The 20,001-nt window shown below is 40.9% G+C and overlaps 1 pseudogene; it reads right to left on the bottom strand.

Annotated features, from left to right (window-relative positions):
• Window positions 1-6,877: 6,877 nt before the first annotated feature.
• LOC116522486 lies at window positions 6,878-19,291 on the bottom strand (annotated as a pseudogene).
• Between the last annotated feature and the right edge of the window lie 710 nt (window positions 19,292-20,001).

Genomic DNA, 20,001 nt, shown 5'->3' with positions numbered 1-20,001 from the left:
ATCACTTGATACTTTCAAGAAGAGATTGGACTGCCATTTGTCAGAAATGGTGTATGGTCTACTGCTTGAGTGGGAGGTTGGTCCCTTCCAATTCTGTTAATCTGTTAAGAGCTACTATTAAAATGATTTATACTGGAAGACGTACTAACACCATCAGTCTACACTGAACCGAAAGAGGTACTTTTCTGAAGAAAAAAAAAAACAGATGTTATAGTACATAATTTTTTAAAAAAATACTTGGTTCTTCACATGTGACCAGAATCGTACACTGTAGAAGGTCTTTCCCAGAAAATAAAAAGGAAGAGTAAGAAGATGTAGGAGGAAGCTTTAAAATATCTAGTTTCTCACATGTGTTCTACCAAACCATCTTTACTGGGATGACATCTGAATGACATCATTTCAGATATAACGAAGGTCTGAGAAATGACGCAGCCGACAATGAAGTCCCCAGCTTGATAATATTTATGAGGAACTGATGCAGGCTCAGTGCTCATGCATTTTGCTACTGGAACTTTGCCAACGCTCTTAGGGAGGAAGAATAATACAAGGAAACTGAGAATTACAACTACATAGAAAATCATTTGTGAAAAGAATGACTTCCCCGGATCCCACATTATTGTTAGCACACCCTTGATCTGCAGAGCAAAGCGATGGATGGAAAGCCAGGTAAATGTAGATTAAAGCCTCAGTGCCCAGTCTAGGATATTATTCTGTCTCTATAGTCCGTCTATTTCTGAAGGCCAGATGAGATGTTTAAAGCCTCTGTCAGTAATAATAACGGTCCTGGGAATTTCCCAGTTTGTTGAAGAAGTTCATAATTATAGAGAAGATAATGAATGACTCAAGAGTTATAGAGCCATTTCTGTTTCGTTCTTTTTTTTTTTTTTTTTTGCAAAACTAGTTTATTTTATAGCAAAAACTCCAGTGTCCCCAAGAGATGATTCCTAGTCATACCGAACTTTGACCAGTGAAGGACATACAGACAATGTCATTTCTATTATACCATGAAAACAAAACTGGATATAAACTGAGTGAGAGTCTTTGACTTCAAAATCCATCTCAAGAGAGTATAAAAAAGAAAAAGAACATACACAATTCCCTTCATGATGCCACAACAACAAAGAGGATGTAGAGAAATGCATGCTTTGATGAGATTGGTTTTTTTTTGGGGGGGGGGGTTACATACTGTATATTTATTGAGTTTTATCAAACAAAAATAAAATACAAAGCAAAACAACAGCAACCCAGGAAAGCATATATCCAACACTAGCAACAACAAAAACAACAAAGAAAAAATAATAATGACCCAAATATCTAACATTGAACATAAAAAAATCCAACCCAGATGGATGCTGAAAATAAAATACAAGCACCTGATGAATTCTCCTCCCCTTACATAACGGGTTTACACATAGTTATAAACATTCTCTTCCTTATTTAACAAGAAAACTATATTATATAAACAAATATTCCAGATGAAGAGATCTCTATCTAATAATCAAATTAACTCCCTCCCCCCTCTCTCCCCCCCTCTCTTTCTCAAATATCTATATATATAAGCACCAAGTACCGCTCATTCAGTGGTGGCTTCCGGATCCCGGTCCAACTGGTATGATTGGTACTGGCCTAGCGGCATCCACATGGATGCATGCAGCATGCGCACACATGCATAGTGTGTGCATGTATCTTAGAGCCTCCATGATGCTCCAGCTGCTCAGCAGAGTGTCGCACAGATGCTGTATGTGCTGTGTATGTGCGCGGAAGCTCCGAAGACATAAAAGACCGGCAAGGAGCTCGGGCGGGCAGGTGGGCCCTCTGGAGCACCATACCAGAATAGTATCTGGTGCTCTGGGCAGGCTTTAGTATGCCCATACTGGGGCGTACCACCTGCAACCCACCATTGTACTCATTCATCACAAAATCTCCAGAACCGTAAAGCCTACAAACTTGAAATTTGGCACGTATGTTCCTCTTGGCTTCTAGGTGCTTGCTAAAAAAGGATTTTTCTAAATGACCAGCAGATCATTAGTATTTCTTATATAGTAATTAACACACTATGATGCTAAGGAGTTCTACTCCCCTTCCCCACCTGAAAAGAACTCTGTTCCAACTGCCAGTTGCCTCACATTCTGTTACCTCACTTCAAACTGGCAGACATTCCACTCCTTCACTCAGGAGCAGTCTGTAGCTCCTTACAGTGCTAAATGTTGGTACCTCACCAAAATGTCTATCCATGGAACGTCTTCCAGATTCAAAGTGACAGGAGCGATATTCCCTTATGTGTTTCAATCACCGACCACCACTAAACTAACAGATTGAACTGGAGTGAACCAGATTCTTCTTGCATTGCCTGATCACATAGTTTCATCGTGAAGCACGGGTATCCAACTAGTGTATGTATACATGGTGAACAGGTTAGTTAAAACATTACACTAATCTTGAAATCTTTCTGTTAACCATCTGTTATTTAACTTGTATTTTAACTCTATTTAACTTGTAGAATTCCACACATGATTTCCTGTCTGTCATAAAACTTTCTAGTCCATCGTCTCTTACATTTCCAACACATATTAGAAGTCCCACTATAGAGTTTTGCTAATCTAACTTGAGTCAAATACCAAGGATACATCATTTTATAAAAATGTTCTTTCAAAGTACATTTTTAAGCAACTAGTCCATACATTCTCCCATTTATCTAGCGTTAGTAGAATTTAAAGGCTGGGTGCCATTGTTTTTCCACCAGTGGATATTTACTTTTGGACATGATTTAATTCATTCTTTTGTTAATTGCTCCCCTTAATTAAGATCTGGTCTAGTTATAATGATGTAACATTTGGGGAAAAAAGATAAAAGCCAGGAGCCCAGCACTAGATGCCAAGATGGCAAAGATCTCCACAGCTTTTCCATTGGTGCTTATGTAGGCAAGCGCAAAAGACTTTGCAAAACACCAGCATGCTGAAAGTAATTGATTTGGTAACTTCTTAGCTAAGAAAGCTGCAATAAAATTGACTATAGCCAGGAAACCCATAAAGCCTAAAACAGAATAAAACTTTGTAACAGATCCTTCATTACATTCTATAATTTTTTTCCCTACTAATAGACCACATATCAAAATCTGGGAAGAGGGAAGAAATTCCAAGCCATATAATACAAAAGGTACTTTGAATAAGAGAACAGAAAAGAACAATGAAAAGGAACAGTCTTTTCCCAATCCATGCCCTCATCCTTGATCCTGGTTTCGTGGCCATGAAAGCAAGAGCCTCAATGATGGCTTTGGCCAACATGCAAGAAACAGCCACTGAGAAGATGACTCCAAAAGCAGTCTGCCAAAGGAGACAGGTCATCATCATGGGTTGACCAATGAAAAGCAGAGAACAAAGAAAGGAGAAGAGAAGGGAAATGAGGAGGGCATAGGAGAGGCTGCGGTTGTTGGCTTTAATGATGGGAGTGTTGTGGTACTTCAAGAAGATTCCTAGCACCAGTATTGTGATGAAAGAAAGCACAAGAGCTGATGTGACTAATCTGGTCCTCATACTTCTTTGAAGGATAGGTAAATCACATGCTTTGGCATGCATAAATCCTGATCATTATTTGCATACTGATGTTCTGGGCATTGGAAGCAATCACCCATATCTGAAAAAGCAAATGTTTATATTGAAGTCAAAACATACCAGAAAGCTTGGAATTATTTTTGTAGATCATGGTACCTGTTGTGGCCCAGCAGGAGCTGTTGGAGCTGCCACTAGACTCTGACAGCGAGGGGCCCTATGAGTTGGCTCTGGAGGATGTGGAGGACTCTGGACAGGGTTCCGACTCTGTGCAGGGCACAGAGACAGGTTGGCCACCAGGTGGGGCCTGAGCCTTGGATCAATGGGGAGGAGACAAGGGAGTGTGATCCTGACATCAGCAGTGAGTTGTTCCTGGATGCCTGGCACCGAAGAGGTAATAGGCATCAGGAACAGTTGCGCAAGTACAGAAGGTAATTGCACTCAGCTGGTGGTAATTAGGCTCCTCTCCAGACTATAAAAGGACTGCTTGTGCACACGCCCCTTTTGCAGAAGTCAACACAGGAACTAATGATTGGAGAACATTATTGTGAGCTTGGCAGGCTGGATTGCTGCCATGGCTTATCTGTGTTGGATTGCTGCCCAAGCTTGTCTGTGCCAGTTTGCTGCCAAGGACCTGTCTGTCTGTTAATTAAATGCCGTAACTTATCTTTGGCTCGGAGTGTGTTGGTGTGGGAGGAGGGGGGGTCAGAACAGTACCATTATTAATATAAACAATGTGAGTAACTGTTATGATTGAACTTCAATGAAACTAGTTGTTCTTGGCCTAGGTTCCATACTAAAGTTCACTTTGTTGTCAAATATTGCTATGAAAGCCTTTTATTTTGTATTGTATACCAGTATACTTCTGTTAAATTACAGCTGTATACCTCCCTCCATCCCTTCCTTCCTTCCTGATATAGATCTTAATAATTTCTCTGGACAATATTAGCATTTTCCTAATTATTGAACTATTGAAATATGTGACACAGTGGTTAGACTGCAGTACTGCAGGCTACTTCAGCTGACTACTAGCTGCAATTTGGCAGTTCAAATCTCAACAGACTCAAGGTTGATTCAGCCTTCCATCCTTCTGAGGTGGGTAAAATGAGGACTCAGATTGTTGTGGGTAATATGCTGACTCTGTAGACTGCTTAGAGAGGGCTTTAAAGCGTTATGAAGTGGTATATAAGTCTAAGTGTTATTGCTATTGTTATGTGATATGTGTGTGTGTGCGTGTGTGTGTGTGTGCGCGCGCGCATGTCTTTTGGAATATACACTTCTTGTTCAATTAGTTTTTCAGTGGAAATGAAATTTCTAAGAATCAATGAGATATTCCAGTTGAATCTGTCTGATTTGTAGAAAATATAGAACCTGGAAATTATATGGAGGCATCTCATTTTGGAGACGATTCATAGATTAAGTTAACATCCCACTTTCTCCCTTTGGGTATATGGCTCCCTTCTTTCCATTTTTGTCAATTTCAAAGCAAATTTCTTATGTATTGTTTTAATGTTTCATATTGTTTCTATTGATTATAAGCTATCTAGATCACTTTGAGATGAAATGCCTGGCACATAACATAGATAGATGATAGATAGATAGATAGATAGATAGATAGATAGATAGATAGATAATGGATGGATGGATGGATGGATGGATGGATGGATAGACAGATTTGCATTTCTTAATAGAAGGTTTTGTGTGGTGGGAGGGGTTTAGTCCAATGCATTTGTGTGTAAAAATGTTTAGGTCAGAATAAGATATTAACAGTAAGAGGAGGAGGAAATTTTCTCCAGATACCCTTACCATTTAAACAGTGAATGTACAATACTTAACTGCATGTTCATAGCACTTAGATTTAAGTATCAATTCATAGTGCTTTACAGCCATCTCTAAGTGGAATCAGCATATTGCCCCCAACAATCTGGTTTGCCATTTTAGCAACCTCAGAAGGATGGAAGTCTGAGACAACTTGAGATCTTCAGGATCAAACTCCTGTCTGTGGACAGAGTTAGCCTGCAATACTGCACACTAGCCCCTGTGCTGAGTACCAAAACACAACTAATGGAAACCTGGCACTCAGAGAAATCAACCATCAAAAGGCACATGTGTGTAGGGGGCTCATCTCCATTTCTTAGCTGAGGGAGCCAGCATTGTCTGAAGACATCTTCCATGTTACATGGTTATGTGGCCATCATAACTATATTACTGAAGAGGTACCCATTTATTTACTCGTATTTTTATGCTTTCAAACTACTTGATGGGCAGGAGCTGGGGCAAGCAACAGGAGCTCATATAGTTGCATAATGCTCAGGTCTCAATCCTGACAAGCTGAGCTTCTTTACTCATGTGTGTTTTTGTGTGTATGAATTTCTTACGTCTTCTACTGCACAAGTGCCTTTGAGTCAGTCTTGATTCCCGGGAACTCTATGGACAAGTCAATAAACATTTGTAGACAAAGGTTTTTTTTGAAGTGGCTTTCTTTTATCTCCTTTCCTTGGTTGAAAAAGAACAGCTTCTCTAAAGTCACCCAGTGAGCCTTCTACTTAGGGCAGGACTACAATTCACAATCTCCCAGTTTTTCCCCCAGTGCTTTTAACCACCACATTAAATTGGCCTTCCATCCTCACTTTAAAAGTGGCTCAGTGGTTAAGACACTTAGCTTGTCAATCAGACTGTCAGCAGTTCAGTGGTTTGAATGCCTAGTATTGCATAACAGAGTAAGCTCCTGTTACTTTCCCAGCTTCTGACAATCTAGTAGGTCGAAAGCACATAAAAATGCAAGTAGGAAAATAGGAACCACAATTGGTGTGAAGGTAATAGTGTTACCTTCGGCATTTAGTCATGCTGGCCACATGACCACAGAGGTGTGTTCAGACAGCGCTGGCTCTTCGGCTTTGAAACGGAGATGAGCACTGCCCCCTAGAGTCGGGAATGACTAGCACATATGTGTGAGGGGAACCTTTACTTTACCTTACCTCACTTTAAAGCACTATACCTAACAATTTGCAGTATTTTATTAGAACTTGAAGAAAACTAATTTTGCATGAAATTAGTTATATTATATTACATTTCATTTTGTATTTGGAGCTGAAAGAATAGGAACATCTGCAAATATATTTTTTACAATCATTGTGTTTTATTACAAGGTTTCTATGAAGTTTACATCCCAGTGAAGAACTTGTAAAAATGTTTCTTCCAATCCATCTATGATTAATTCTAATCCGATAGCGTTTGTGCAAATGGAACATGTTATTGTGACTAAGCCCAGTTTCTTAAAAAATGAAATAAAATTATAGCCTCTTTTGTGTAGAGAAGTAATAATTTGTTTATTTTTTTCGCCTCATCAGATGTTCCCTGCTATTTAACTCAGGCCTTAAGACAATTACATAGCATTTGGGAGAAAAGATACAAATCAATAAACCAGCACCAGAGGCCAAAATGGAGAAGATCTCCACAGCCACCATGTATTTTCCTTTGGTGCATAAGTAGGTTGGAACAAAGGACAACCAAACAGCACAAAATAACAACATGCTGAAAGTGATAAACTTGGCTTCATTAAAACTATCAGGCAACTTTCTGGCCAGGAAAGCAAGAGTAAAACAGATAACAGCCAAGATACCCATAAAAGCCAATACACAATAAAACATGATAGTAGAACCTTCATTACATTCCAGAACAATTTTTTCAGTTACTGACTGAGTATCCAAATCTGGGAATGGAGGTGAGGTTGCCAACCACACCGTACAAATAGAGGCTTGAATAAAAGAGCTAGAAAGAACAATATAGGTTGCTAGTCTTTTCTCCACCCATTTCCTCATTTGGGATCCTGGCTTGGTGGCCATGAAGGACAGAACCACAATGATGGTCTTGGCTAACACACAAGAAACCGCCACTGTAAAGATGATGCCAAAAGCTGTTTGGTGGAAGAGGCAGGGTATCTTCTCAGGCCGTCCAATGAAGAGCAAGGTACAAAGGAAGCAGAGGAAAAGAGACATGAGGAGAGTATAGGTAAGGTTTCGGTTGTTGGCCTTCACAATGGGAGTATCCTGGTGCTTGAGGAAGATTTTAAGTACCACAGCTGTAACAAAAGAGAAGGAAAGAGCAAATATGGCCAAACTGATCCCTAAAGATTCTTCATAAGACAAGAAGCTTATATCTTTTGGAAGACATGCATCTTGGTCATAGTTTGGATATTTATCCTCTGGACACTGGACACAATCATCCATATCTGAAAAAGAAAGCATTAGCAAAAAAAAAATCTGGAATGATTTAGAAATGTAGATAGATTTCTATCTTTGTAGTCCACATCCTTGGCCCAAGCCAAAGAAGCCATCTTGGTATCCTTCAAACAAACATGGCTACTTGAGAAATTCTGGGAGTTGAAGTTCACAAGCCATAAAATGGCCAAAGTTTGAAGAACTCTTGTCTTGTTTAACTGTTTCCTAAAAATTGCTACTATTTTTTTTATTCCCTCCCTTTTCATTTGGTATAATCTTTGTACAATTGCCTCCTCACACTGTTTTATTTCTCTCTCTCTCCCCCCCCTTTTTAACCAGTCTTATAAATTCCTCTCTTCACATTATTCTCTGCCTTCTGTATCTCTCTGCCCATCTTCCACTCCCTATCAGGACCACTAGATAGTAAAAATATCTAACATCAAACTGGGAGTGGGACAAGGGGAAAAAACTTGGGAGTCCTCCTGGATCCACAGCTGTCATTTGACCACCACCTAACGGCTGTGACCAGGGGGGCATTCGCCCAGGTTCGCCTGGTGCGCCAGTTGCGACCCTACCTGAATCGGGAGGCTCTCACAACAGTCACTCGGGCCCTTGTGATCTCTAGGCTGGAATACTGCAATGTGCTCTACATGGGGCTGCCCTTGAAGAGCATCCGGCGGCTTCAGCTAGTTCAGAACGCAGCCGCGCGAGTGATTGCGGGTGCACCTCGATTCACCCGCATAACACCCATCCTCCGCGAGCTGCGCTGGCTGCCTGTCGATCTCCGGATGCGCTTCAAGGTGCTATTAATCACCCATAAAGCCCTACATGGCAGTGGATCTGGATACTTGAGAGACCGCCTTCTGCCAATTACCTCCCTGCGACCAATAAGATCCCATAGACTAGGCCTCCTCCGTATTCCATCGGCCAGCCAGTGTCGGCTGGCAACCACAAGGAGGAGGGCCTTCTCAGCAGTAGCCCCGGCCCTTTGGAACGAGCTCCCCGTGGAGATTCGTACCCTCTCCACCGTACAAGCCTTCCGCATAGCCTTGAAGAACTGGCTCGCCCGTCAGGCCTGGGGATAAGGATAGTTACCCCTCCCGAATGATGAATGTATGTTGCCTACCATTTTATTACATGTCTTCTATCTTGATGTTTGTGTTCCCCCCTTCCCAGTTTTATGTGAGCCGCCCTGAGTCCCCTCAGGGAAAAGCGCGGCCTACAAATTCTAATAAAACTCAAACTCAAACTCAAAAAGCATTTTGTATAGATCTAATCCATTGAACACTGGAATCTCTTCCTTCAGATGGAGTGAAAACTGTCCTTTGCATTTTCTTAATCAAGACAATGAAGATTTAACAATTAAACATTTTTCTTGTTTATGCATTTATTTCTGTTCTGGAATTAAAGAAAACAAAACTTGTATTCTTGAAAAAAAGGTAGATAGATTTCTACTAAAATTTGGTAGATTATGCACACCTTCAATAGACTTTGGGAGAGAAAATCACCCCTGTATTTTGAATGATTTTTTGGGATTGAAGGTCACAACCAGAATCTCTTTATAGTATATCTTACCTGTCTGGTTTGAAATTTTCCCTTCAGGGCATGGAAAGCAATTGTAGCAACAGTTTGGCTTCCCTTCTATCTTTGTCTTACTGGTGCCTCCATGACATTTGTCATTACAGAGAGAAAGGGGCCATGTCTGTCCCAAAATGAAAAGGGTAAGCGATTTACAATTATGAAATGAGCTAAAAAAAAAAAATAGCACAGTAGTACCCTTTTTTACGCCCCTCAGATAGGGTCCGCAACTTGGGAGTCCTCCTGGACCCACAGCTGACTTTTGAACACCATCTGTCAGCTGTGACCAAGGGGGCATTTGCCCAGGTTCGCCTGGTGCACCAGTTGCGCCCCTACCTGAACCGGGAGGCTCTCACAACAGTCACTCGTGCCCTTGTGACCTCTAGGCTGGAGTACTGCAATGTGCTCTACATGGGGCTGCCCTTGAAGAGTATTCGGTGACTTCAGCTAGTCCAGAATGCGGCCGCGCGAGCGATTGTGGGTGCACCGCGCTTCACCCACATAACACCTATCCTCCACGAGCTGCACTGGCTTCCGGTCGATCTCCGGGTACGCTTCAAGGTGCTACTTACCACCTTCAAAGCCCTTCATGGTAGTGGATCTGGGTACTTGAGAGACCGCCTACTGCCAATTACCTCCATCCGACCAATTAGATCCCATAGATTAGGCCTCCTCCGAGTCCCATCTGCCGGTCAATGTCGACTGGCAACTACGCGGAGGAGAGCCTTCTTGGTGGCAGCTCCGACCCTATGGAACGATCTCCCTGTGGAGATTCGTACCCTCACCACCCTCCAGACCTTCCGCACAGCCCTTAAAAACTGGCTATCCCGTCAGGCCTGGGATTAAAGACTGTAACCCACCCGAATAGTATGAATGTTGTGCTTTTAATGATGTATTGTCTTATGTGTCAATTGTTTGTTTCCCTCCTTTTTCGAGTTGTAAGCCGCCCTGAGTCCCCCCCAGGGAAAAGGGCGGCATATAAATAAATTACTCTAATTTCTCTCTCTAATTTTTCAAGAGCATTTGGGGACAGATACATAGTAATTACACTGTTTTTACAAATGTGATCTTAGCTGTAGCAACTATGCCCACCATCTCAAGTTACTTCTTGATTTTTCCATATTATATTTTTAATAGTTATTAGAGCTGTTTTTCCTCTATACGATAGGTAGAGAAAACAAGTTACAGGTAGTCCATGATTTATGGCCACAATTGAATCCAGACTTTTGGTTGTAAATCTTTGTGGTCATTAAGCAGGTCACCATGTAGCCAGTCTTGATGCCATTACCATTTTTGTAATGATCATAAAGAAATTCACCATGATTGTTAAGCGAATCATGTGATCATTAAACAAATCACAGGGTTGTTAATGAACACGGAGTACAGGTAGTCCTTGACTTACGACCACAACTGAGCCCAGAATTTATGTTGCTAAGTGGAAAATTTGTTAAGTGAGTCCACCACCACCCCCCCATTTTATGACTTTTCTTGCCACATTTCTTAAGTGTATTACTGCAGTTGTTAAATTGGTAACATAGTTGTTAAGTGGATTTGGCTTCCCCATTGACTTTGCTTATCGGAAGGTTGCAAAAAAGGATCGTGTGATCCCAAGACACTGTGGCAGTCGTAAATATGAACCAGTTGTCAAGCATCCAAATGTAAATCACATAACTATGGGGATACTGCAATGGTCTTAAGTGTGAAAAAAGATCCCAAGTCACTTTTTTCAGCACCATTGTTAACTTCAAATTGTCACTAAGCAAATTGTTGTAGCAATAGCAATAGCAGACTTATATACTGCAGTGCTTTTATAGCCATCTCTAAGCAATTTTACAGAGTCAATATATTGTCCCCAACAATCAGGGTCCTCATTTTACCCACCTCGGAAGGCTGAGTCAACCTTGAGCCTGGTGAGATGTGAACTGTCAAATGGCAGCTCATATAAGTCTAAGTGCTATTGCTATTGCTACATTGGAAAGGTAAAATGAGTGAAAGAAGAATCTTGAAATATCTAGAGCAGGGGTGTCAAACTGGATTTTTTCGAGGGCTGGATCAGCATTGTACTTCTCCACCACGGGCCAGTGCTGGGGGAAAGAGGGAGATGGACGGACACCTTCTGTAGCACTTTGCCAGCCAAAATGGCTCATGGGGGCCTGCATGTGAGGCCTCCAGGCCCCATTTTGGCTGGCAAAGTGCTGTAGAAAGCCATCCAGGCTGAAAACAGAGTGTGGGACAGGCATACGTGCCCCCACCACATACCATTTTGGTTGCTAGAGGCACCATGGGCCGGTCCTTTGCTACTTATAGGCCAGCCCCAAGGGCCAGATTTAAGTACCCTACTGGCCGGATCCGGCCCGCGGGCCTTGAGTGTGGTACCCCTGATCTAGAGGGAATAAGAGAGATACATTGAGATAAATTCTCAAGAATTATCCAATGACAAGTAAATTATTGCAGGGGCTATTTGGCCTGAACTGTTTTTTTTTTTTACACATCGGAACATGATTTACAGTATTACAATATGAATTAAGTCCTTACCTAGTTGAATCTACGTGGCCATTCAATATCATCTTCGTAAATATTTAACATTTTAAAAGAGAAAGCCGATGGCTCTACTTTGCCAACTCTTGCTTTCTGAAAGGATTGGTTTGGGAAAGTGACCCAATTGACAATGTCAAATCCGGCAATTAATGAACCATTTTCATCAAAGGAAACCTGCTCCCCAGCAGAGTTGTTAAATGAAACACTTCTCAGGTAATGGTGCAACTGGAATCAGAAAATATATATGGCATTAAAGAGATGCTCATGTATATATATATATAAAAAGATAGTAAATGACCTAGATTGGTGGTTCTCCACCTTTCTTGAAGAGCCAGGTTGGTGCAATGGTTAGAATGCAGTACCGCAGGCTACTTCTGCTGACTGCTGGCTGACTGCAATTTGGCAGTTCAAATCTCACCAGGCTCAAGGTTGACTCAGCCTCCCATCCTTCTGAGGTGGATATAAAGAGGATCCAAATTGTTGTGGGCAACTCTGTAAACCACTTAGAGAGGGCTGTAAAGCACTATAAGGTGGTATATACAGTGAGTCTAAGTGCTATTGCTATTTCTTCATGACTGACATTCTTTAAACATCTTTTCTGACCTAGGCTTCCCAAGATCATGAAGCAGACTCCTCATCCCGATAAAACCACTTTTATTTAGGTTAAAGGGAATTCCTCTTCAACAAAGTCCCAGCAAACAGTCTTTCACGAGATTTTACAACTACAGACCTTTATCAGGCTTGGAGAGTTTCCAGGCCGATATCTTCTAAATGCCACACTGTAGCAGCAACTACTTGACAAGAAGTCAGGAGCAGATCTTCACCCTAATGAATTGAACTAATTGTCTCCTGCAAACTCCCTTCCCATTTCGCTCCTCTTTATTCCCTATGGGAGGGGCCATTCACTGTCCACCTGCCCCTTTACTCCTGAGTTGGCCCTTGTTCCATAGCTATTCCCTTCTCCTCGCAGCTCTGTGCATGTGCACATCAGGAACAGGCTCCAGCTGTTCATCTGCCCCACTGATATCTTACTCTGAAGGCAGTTGATAACTGTTGGATGTCCCTGGCCCCATCTCTGCCTATGTAGCAGAGCACTCATCAGAAGCTTCCCCAGACTCCAGGACTGGCCCATGTTCCTCCCCAACCTCCTCACTGTCTGAGTCTGCCACCAGCTCTGCTGGCAGGCCACAACACTATCTTTTGTGGCCACGGGCCATGGTCACAGACTTCCAAGACTTAACTGAAAGTTTAAATCAGAACACTTCTTCAAGCCTTTGCAGGTCTCATGTGATTATATCATGCCTCCCCCCCCCAGGGGGGTAAACCACTAACCAAGATATCCACTCTGTACTTACAAACATGCTGAACAAGTCTGCTTATAGTATCTCAGCTTGGAAGATCATTACCTGCCACAATGACTTATCCAGAAGCTTCCATTTCTCTCTCTTTCTTCTTGATCTGAACCTGGATTTGTTTAAATGCATAACATGCAGAGCATGAGCTACAGCATGAACAGCATTGTAAATGCTGTAGCTGTGAGCGGTCAGGCTTGTTTCAAAAACAGATGCAGGAAGAGAGCCTAATTTTTATTCCCCAGTGCAGATTTTGCTCCCCTCTTGGTGTCCCAGAGGAACAGGAAACGCACAGTTAAAAGCCTGTTCCCAAAAAGCTTTGATGAAACCATCTTCTTTTCTCCCCTTAGGATTTTGGTCCTGAATAAATTTCTGGAAACAAGACAATTCCTTTTTGTGCATTGCAAGTGATATTGCACCGTGGATGAAATCTAAATCCCAATCGTTTTGGAAGGGAATCGAGGTGAAATCCATTTGAGCTGTCATAATCCAGATCTTAGTTACCATCGGTATGTTCTCGAATTCCGAGAAGTGAAGTACCATCCTCAAAATAATGATGGTCTGGATTTCCCCGTGTACAATCAATACATTTGCAGAGCTTTTCATGATGCCCAGGAATGTTTCAAAGCCCTCCTTCACCATTTGATCAGCAAATACAGAAAAAGTTAGCTGGGGGAATCGCTGTATGATGTCAAAGCAGATGCCGCTTTTGGAGAACATAGGGAGCACTTCCTGTATGAATCTCTCTCCATTCACATCATTCAAGTAAACCACTCCAACCCATCTCCAGCTGAAATATAGCAATAACCTCAGGATACCCTCATACTGGAGTGACACAGTTGGGAACATCTGCTGGAAAAAGACTCCTTCGGTTTGCTTCTCCATCAATAGAGCAGAGCCATACGTGAGCTAAATAAAAAGAGAACACCAGAAAAAGATATTTCCAAAACGAAAAACAAGTATGGATGTTTGTCCATACATGTTGTTGATGAATACATTCTTTGGTTCTGTTTTTCATTCTTGTACTATTGTTCAGCTGCAATATAAGGATATCTGCAAGGGTGATCCAAAGGCCTTGGCAATGGACATAAACAGCTGGGAAACCTTGATCTCTGATTGCTTAGCTTGGAGGCTAAAGACACAGCATGGCCTTCTCTAATTTGAAGAGACATTTGATCGGCAGGCTGAAGCAAACAGGCAGTCCCGGAACCAGTGAAATCTCGTCACTGGGCAGGGGACAGAATGTATCTGCTCTCAGTGTGGAAGGGATTGCCATTCTCGAATTGGCCTTTTTAGCCACACCAAATGATGCTTTAGGACCTTTTTCCAGAGCACAATACCATAGTCTTTTGAAACTGAAGGATGCCAATGATTATAGTTCACAATTCAATTTTCCTGGATCAGCATGTCAGGTTCCAAGCAATGCATCCATCACAAATTGAACTCTGAGGCATTCATTTTCTCAAAGTACACATTTATTTAGATACTCCATCATTAACTGGTGAAAAGTCAGCACTAAAGTTCCTGGGCTTTTCACTCCAATATAAGTTTCAGTTTTCTCAAGTTTCCAAAACAACTGTCTTGACAAAACAACTACCAACCAAGATGGTGGCTCATTGCTCAGTGATGTCTATCCTCCTCCTCCAGTCAGCCAGATATTGAAATGTGGCTGACTCATCGGTTAGGAATGATGTTGTGACTAAAGCCTCCATCCCTCTACTGCCCTGACCTGTGTCAAACTAAATTCATGTCAGAATGCCCAATGATACAAACGATCCCACACCCCAATCAAATTCGGGCTTGGCACTGGGGTTTCAAATCACAAAAAAAATTCCATTTCATCCATTTTTACCATTTTTTTGTGTAGGGCAAGTGTCTCTTCTCTCCCTAACCAAGTTGCCTGGATTTATTTACATGAATATGGCTATCATCTCATGTCTACTTCCTCTTCACATGACACAATCTACCTCAACGACAAAGTAAACAGACAACTCAAAATGGAATCCACAAATTCTTTCCCAGAATGAAGAGTTTCTATTTAATAGCAATAGCACTTAGACTTATATACCATTTTTTGGTCAGAGTTTGCAGTAGAAATCACATCCAGAAAGCACACAGAGATAACTGATTCAGCAGGATTCATTAACCTCTTTATAAACATGCTAACACATGAATAAATGTACAATACCAACAGCAGATTCTTCCAATGTGGTAGAGAGGAGAGATTGGACAGATTTAGTTCATAGTTCAGAGCTTAATACAAAGAGAATCTCCTCTATACAGGGCAATTAAGCTAAGCCTAAGCCATGGTCAGGCTCCTTGCTGTCTCAGCTCCCAAACAGCCCTCATTGGCTGACTTAGTTGCTATGCCTATATATTGGCTGACCTTTGTTGCCACGTCCTATTCCACCCAGTCCCCAATGGCTTTTAGCATTAGCAGTTAGACTTATATACCGCTTCATAGGGCTTTCAGCCCTCTCTAAGCGGTTTACAGAGTCAGCATATCACCCCCACAGTCTGGGTCCTCATTTCACCCACCTCGGAAGGATGGAAGGCTGAGTCAACCTTGAGCCGGTGAGATTTGAACCGCCGAACTGCAGATAGCAGTCAACTGAAGTGGCCTGCAGTACTGCACCCTAACAACTGCGCCACCTCGGCTCTTAATAAAGCTGACCTGTTACTATGTCCTATTCCAGTTTATGAATATTCTGACAATTTTACATTGCTTTACAGCCCTCTCTAAGCAGTTTAGAGTCAATATCCTGCCCCATCAATCTGGGTCCTCATTTTACCCACCTTGGAAGTAAGGATGGAAGTCTGAGTCAACCTGGAGCCTGGTGAAATTTGAATTGCCAAATTGCGGTTAGCCAGCAGTCAGCAGAAGTAGCCTGCAGTACTGCACTCTTACCACTGCACTACTATTAAGTTTTTGGATTTGTCGATATTTTGTTCACTTTGTTGGTGAACCTGGTCAGAAAAATGCTTTAAATTTTAAAGAAGATGTTTTCCCTTTTTAAACACTTAAGGTATATTCACATTGCCTACCTGTGGCATCTTGTACATGCAGAGAATTGTTGCCATGTTGAGGCAGACATCAGAGTTAGGTCCCCCAATGACTGCAACCAGATTATTTTGGGCATCACATTTGTAATTTGGAAAGAATTTGTCTTTTGTGGAGAGAAGTTCCATGGAAGCAAGATAAATAACACTGGCACTGAAATCATTATTGTAGATATGGAAGCCCAGAGTGATGTTAGGTAAGAGTTGAGCGTTGTCATTGATCTCCTTTAAAGCAAATTCCAAAGTCAAGATATGTTGATAGTTCTGTTTCATGACTCTACAACAAGAGAAATTAATAGCTAAAATGATAACAAATGTCTTATTTGAAATTAAATTGCTTGGTCCTTGCCCTGGAAGAACCTTATGACTTCTCTAAAGATTTTTTCCCCCTCAGAATGCTAATATGCTCCAACCACATTAAAACACAAAATATGTGAAATGGTTTTCCAAATATCTCTTGATGCTTTTTTCTCAGAACAGTTTTATAGACTTTCATTTTTGAAGCTGTTTCTTTGGTTTCTACTGAACCTGAAGAGTCCAAGTACTTCTAGGAACTTCAGTAGGACTTTCTTCAATCCTTTTTGCAAGACTGTTTTGCATGATTTCACAGCAGCTTAAAAAATTTGAAAGAAGTTAATGATTTTCGAGACATTACAGAGACATGAGCCAGACAACAAAAGTGTGCATAGTCAAGGCTATGGTTTAACCAATTGCAATATATGGCTGTGAAAGTTGGACCATAAGAAAGGCTGAGCATCAAAGAATTGAGGCCTTTGAACTATGGTGCTGGAAAAGACTCCTGTGAGTCCCATGGACAGCAAAATGATCAAACTAGGCAGTCCTGGAGGAGATCAACCCTAGCTGATTTTTAGAAGGCCAGATCCTGAAGATGAAACTCAAATACTTTGGCCACCAAATGAGAAGGAATGACTCACTGGATAAGAGCCTGATGCTGGGAAAGATTGAGGGCAAAAGAAGAAGAGAATGACAGAGAATGAGGTGGCTGGATGGAGTCACCAAAGTAGTAGGTGTGAGCTTAAATGGACTCTTGAGGATGGTAGAGAACAGGAAGGCCTGGATGAATGTTGTCCCTAGGTTTGTGATGGGTTGGACACAACTTCACAACTAACAACCACAATAATGATTTTAGGAATGGAAATTTTCCATAGAGGTAGATCTAACTTCTTCAGTATGGTGCTCAAAGTTGAAAGGGTCACAATATCTCATTGATTGAGCTAATCAATCAGTGGCACTCATGTTCTTCTTGCGATAACCTCCATACATTTCAGATTTCAAAGTGATTTGCTGTACACTGAAAATAGGCAGAACCATCATTCTAAGTACTAACTCTAACCTCAACCCTATTTTCAGTCACATTTTTTGGAATGGTTAAGAAAAGATAAAAATACAGAGCTTTGGAAAAGCAACACATTATTGTGTTGAAGTGCTTTATAAGTTCAAATATGGCTGCCATGTTTGGGCCCTTAATATCCATGACCATAATTTTGTGGAAGGTTACAAAACGACTACAGTTTCTTCTAGGAAACTCTCTGTGAATTTTTGGTTTCCTTATTGTTTGTCTTCTTTTTAGATAACAAAGAATAACACCTACAGAATCCACAAATGAATCATAGTGGGTGACTCATGTTCTCCCTTTATTATCCTCAAATAAATGAAAGTCACTGAGAATATTGTATTTAAGATGCTACCTCAAAATTTTCCTTGGTACTGATTCCTCTCTCATTCTTCAAGTTGTGTAGAACATTCAAATTAACATTAATTATTAATAAATTAATCTTAAAGGTAATAAAGAAGTTTAAAATCATCTCTCCATGCATTAGCTCCATTCTTCAATCACTGTAGTCGATATTTAGACCACAAAAATTAGGTTGAGGAGAGAATTAGTCTCACAAATAAATCCTTAATTCAATTTACACTAACTTGTAAATTATATTAGAATATGTGTACATGTGTGTAAATTATATTAGAATGTGTCTACTCTTGCTAAAATGTTCTCTTAAAAGATATTTATTATTTAGCAATAGCAATAGCAGTAGACTTATATACCGCTTCATAGGCCTTTCAGGCCTCTCTAAGCGGTTTACAGAGAGTCAGCATATTGCCCCCAACAATCTGGGTCCTCATTTTACCCACCTCGGAAGGATGGAAGGCTGAGTCAACCCTGAGCCGGTGAGATTTGAACCGCTGACCTGCTGATCTAGCAGTAGCCTGCAGTGCTGCATTTAACCACTGCGCCACCTTGGCTCTTTTTCCAGTAGTATGGTAATAATAATTTGTAGATCCGTCTGAGAAGAAAGAATTCCTAATTCCCAGAATGGAAATCAAAAGCAAATAATTATGATGTTGGAAATAAATATTCATAACTTTAAACGCTTGGTGTATAAGGCAGAAATATGGCCCCAAATATTACCTAAGACTGTATTACTATTATTCTTCTCTTCCTTCCTAGTACCTATCTCTTCCGACTTATGACAATAACCATGTTGCTTGTATCTTTACAATTTATATTGTTTTACTTTTTCCCTGGTATGATTTGATTTCTTATTAGTAACCTTTGACTATCGCTAAGTATTGTATCTTATGATTCTTGATGAATATATTCTATTTTATTTTTCTTTATGTACACTGAGAGCATATGCACCAAATACAAATTCCTTGCGTGTCCAATCACACCAATAAAGAATTCTATTCTAAATGACAGTGGAGTCTGCCTACATTCTTAGGAAAAAAAAATCTCTACTGAAAAACTAAACAAATCTGCATCAAATCTGCACCGCAATACACAGCAACAGATGTAGAATACAATTGGAAAGTTCATGCAGCACGATTAAGAAAATCAAATGCCTTACACAAAGTCACCAAAGAGTGCAGACGAAGGACGTTTTTCATAGGAAGTAGGATTTGAAAATCGGTAAGTGTGAGAAATAATGAAAGCCATTATGAGATCTCCAGACTTATAATACTTATGATGAATAGGAAGACGCTCGCTAACATTGCATCTAAAGTTAGGAATCTTGCACACCGCCAATGGAAGTAGCACTAATACCAACAACACCAGGGCTATCATCTTCCACGCAACTCTTCTGACTAGTCTCTGTATAGCTCGGTTCAACCTGAGTGGTTGCTAATTGTGAGAACTGAAGCCATGACTGTTGTCTGAAAATTATCTGTCATTCAACTGAGGTGAGGAAGAAGTATAGATTTCATCTCTTGCTTTCAATGACGAATAAAGACATTGTAATATTGGTTTGTTTTTCCCCCCAATAGATCTAATAGTCCCTCATGGAACTGGGAAGTCAACATAGTTAATTTCAGAATTGCATGGGGAAAATATCATCATTATCCTTATTAATCAGCAGCAGTGTTTCTCTGAAACTTTGAAAATATGTGAACATGATCCTGGTATTTGAACAGAACTTTTGTGCTCCTTTAATAGGACAGAAAAAAAATGCACCTAGTTATTAAACCAAAAAAGATAAACAAAAGATTTTACAAAAAAAGAAAAAAAGAACATTAAACACTTTCTAAACCAGGTTAGAAAGTTATGGGGGATGCGGTTATGAGTGGACATGGTGGTTCAGTGGCTAAGATGCTGAGCTTGTTGATCAGAAGGTCAGTAGTTCAGCAGTCTGAATCCCTAGTGCCGCATAACAGAGGGAGCTCCATAAGTTCTGGGGTCAGAAT

The sequence above is a fragment of the Thamnophis elegans genome, chromosome Z, assembly GCF_009769535.1.
Source record: "Thamnophis elegans isolate rThaEle1 chromosome Z, rThaEle1.pri, whole genome shotgun sequence".
Taxonomy (NCBI): Eukaryota; Metazoa; Chordata; class Lepidosauria; order Squamata; family Colubridae; genus Thamnophis; species Thamnophis elegans.
This window is presented reverse-complemented; position numbering and strand designations above follow the sequence as displayed.